This window comes from Drosophila albomicans, unplaced genomic scaffold (assembly GCF_009650485.2).
Source record: "Drosophila albomicans strain 15112-1751.03 unplaced genomic scaffold, ASM965048v2 utg000369l_pilon, whole genome shotgun sequence".
NCBI classification, from domain to species: Eukaryota; Metazoa; Arthropoda; class Insecta; order Diptera; family Drosophilidae; genus Drosophila; species Drosophila albomicans.
This window is the reverse complement of record NW_026263646.1, coordinates 6,643-10,000: the sequence shown is the minus strand read 5'-3', so window position 1 is coordinate 10,000 and position 3,358 is coordinate 6,643. Positions and strand designations below refer to the sequence as shown.

General features: G+C 37.8%; 1 pseudogene; it reads left to right on the top strand.

Moving 5' to 3' along the window:
- The first annotated feature begins 349 nt into the window (after nucleotides 1-349).
- Nucleotides 350-2,980, top strand: LOC117577180 (large subunit ribosomal RNA; annotated as a pseudogene).
- Nucleotides 2,981-3,358: the final 378 nt, after the last annotated feature.

Sequence of the window (3,358 nt, the reverse complement as noted above, 5' to 3'; positions counted from 1 at the left end):
CTATGCTAAATAAGTTGTTTAAAATTTTTCGGAATTTTAAGCACATTGTATATTATTGGATAATATAAGTGTGAATCTAAAAAGTTCTCGCTTAAGATATTCATAATATGAATTAATAAATGAAAATACTAAAACTCTGTTGCATGAGAAATTTGAAGAATTATATGTTCTTTATTCATTTCAAATAATATTGAGGAATGTCTAGCATAAAATATATTATTTTATAAACTAGAATTGCCTCTTATTAACGAATATGGTATAAAGAATAATTTTGTGAATATTATGGACCTTCAAGAAAAAAATAGTATATTTCAAAATAGGCAGAGAATTGTCTATAAGTGTAATTAAACAACCTCAACTCATATGGGACTACCCCCTGAATTTAAGCATATTAATTAGGGGAGGAAAAGAAACTAACAAGGATTTTCTTAGTAGCGGCGAGCGAAAAGAAATCAGTTCAGCACTAAGTCACTTTGTCTATATGGCAAATGTGAGATGCAGTGTATGGAACGTCAATATTCTAGTATGAGAAATTAACGATTTAAGTCCTTCTTAAATGAGGCCATTTACCCATAGAGGGTGCCAGGCCCGTATAACGTTAATGATTATTAGATGATGTTTCCAAAGAGTCGTGTTGCTTGATAGTGCAGCACTAAGTGGGTGGTAAACTCCATCTAAAACTAAATATAACCATGAGACCGATAGTAAACAAGTACCGTGAGGGAAAGTTGAAAAGAACTCTGAATAGAGAGTTAAATAGTACGTGAAACTGCTTAGAGGTTAAGCCCGATGAACCTGAATATCCGTTATGGAAAATTCATCATTAGAATTGTAATATTTAATCAATATTATAACGATAGTGTGCATTTTTTCCATATAAGGACATTGTAATCTATTAGCATGTATGGAATTTATCAAACAATTTTGATAAGAGTTTATTTAAATTAGAGTGCTTGCATTTTAACATAAAATAAATTTCAAAAATTTGATAAAGTGCTGATAGATTATATGAGTACAGTGCGTTAATTTTTCGGAATTATATAATGGCATGATTATCATTGATTTTTATGTTTATTATAAGCACTTGTATGATTAACAATGCGAAAGATTCAGGATACCTTCGGACCCGTCTTGAAACACGGACCAAGGAGTCTAACATATGTGCAAGTTATTGGGATATAAACCTAATAGCGTAATTAACTTGACTATTATTGGGATTAGTTTTTTAACTATTTATAGTTGATTAACGCAATCCCGGGGCGTTCTATATAGTTATGTATAATAATATTTATATTATTTATGCCTCTAACTGGAACGTACCTTGAGCATATATGCTGTGACCCGAAAGATGGTGAACTATACTTGATCAGGTTGAAGTCAGGGGAAACCCTGATGGAAGACCGAAACAGTTCTGACGTGCAAATCGATTGTCAGAATTGAGTATAGGGGCGAAAGACCAATCGAACCATCTAGTAGCTGGTTCCTTCCGAAGTTTCCCTCAGGATAGCTGGTGCATTTAACTGTTGTATAAAATAATCTTATCTGGTAAAGCGAATGATTAGAGGCCTTAGGGTCGAAACGATCTTAACCTATTCTCAAACTTTAAATGGGTAAGAACCTTAACTTTCTTGATATGAAGTTTAAGGTTATGATATAATGTGCCCAGTGGGCCACTTTTGGTAAGCAGAACTGGCGCTGTGGGATGAACCAAACGTAATGTTACGGTGCCCAAATTAACAACTCATTCAGAAACCATGAAAGGCGTTGGTTGCTTAAAACAGCAGGACGGTGATCATGGAAGTCGAAATCCGCTAAGGAGTGTGTAACAACTCACCTGCCGAAGCAACTAGCCCTTAAAATGGATGGCGCTTAAGTTGTATACCTATACATTACCGCTAAAGTAGATGATTTATATTACTGTGTAATATAAATTTTGAAACTTTAGTGAGTAGGAAGGTACAATGGTGTGCTTAGAAGTGTTTGGCGTAAGCCTGCATGGAGCCGTCATTGGTACAGATCTTGGTGGTAGTAGCAAATAATCGAATGAGACCTTGGAGGACTGAAGTGGAGAAGGGTTTCGTGTGAACAGTGGTTGATCACGAGTTAGTCGGTCCTAAGTTCAAGGCGAAAGCCGAAAATTTTCAAGTAAAAAAAAGTAACTAAAATTTATATTTTGTCATAATTAAAAAACTTGAATAATTTTGAACGAAAGGGAATACGGTTCCAATTCCGTAACCTGTTGAGTATCCGTTTGTTATTAAATATGGGCCTCGTGCTCATCCTGGCAACAGGAACGACCATAAAGAAGCCGTCGAGAGATATCGGAAGAGTTTTCTTTTCTGTTTTATAGCCGTACTACCATGGAAGTCTTTCGCAGAGAGATATGGTAGATGGGCTAGAAGAGCATGACATATACTGTTGTGTCGATATTTTCTCCTCGGACCTTGAAAATTTATGGTGGGGACACGCAAACTTCTCAACAGGCCGTACCAATATCCGCAGCTGGTCTCCAAGGTGAAGAGTCTCTAGTCGATAGAATAATGTAGGTAAGGGAAGTCGGCAAATTAGATCCGTAACTTCGGGATAAGGATTGGCTCTGAAGATTGAGATAGTCGGGCTTGATTGGGAAACAATAACATGGTTTATGTGCTCGTTCTGGGTAAATAGAGTTTCTATCATTTATGGTAGTTTCTTGTTCCCCGGATAGTTTAGTTACGTAGCCAATTGTGGAACTTTCTTGCTAAAATTTTTAAGAATACTAGTTGGGCAACCAGCTAGTTCTTTTAAATTATAACGATTATCAATTAACAATCAATTCAGAACTGGCACGGACTTGGGGAATCCGACTGTCTAATTAAAACAAAGCATTGTGATTCTTAAGGTAGCCAAATGCCTCGTCATCTAATTAGTGACGCGCATGAATGGATTAACGAGATTCCTACTGTCCCTATCTACTTTGGCCGTGTGGTTGGCGCAGGGTGGATGTAGTAAAGAATACCAACCACAGTGGACCCCCACTTATCGTAAAAGGCGATTAAGGAGGTACGGCACCAACGTTAACTGTTTGGAGTTTAATTGGTAGTATAGTAGCAAATACGACACCTGACCAGAGGTGATTTTCTGGTACCACGGGAACCAGGTGCCTGCGGACTTGTCCGTCCTGGTATTTGGTGCGGCCCTTCGGGGAGTATCGTGGTGGCTGTGGTAGTCCAAAGCGGACAATGAGGATTATACTCAGCGTGGAGTTGCGTACGTATCAACCGGTTGCCGCCTTCAAATGTGTACCTGCGGTGAATTCCAAGGGGGCGCTGATCAACGCTTAATTTGATTCCTAAGCTCGGGCTTCGTGGGATTAAGC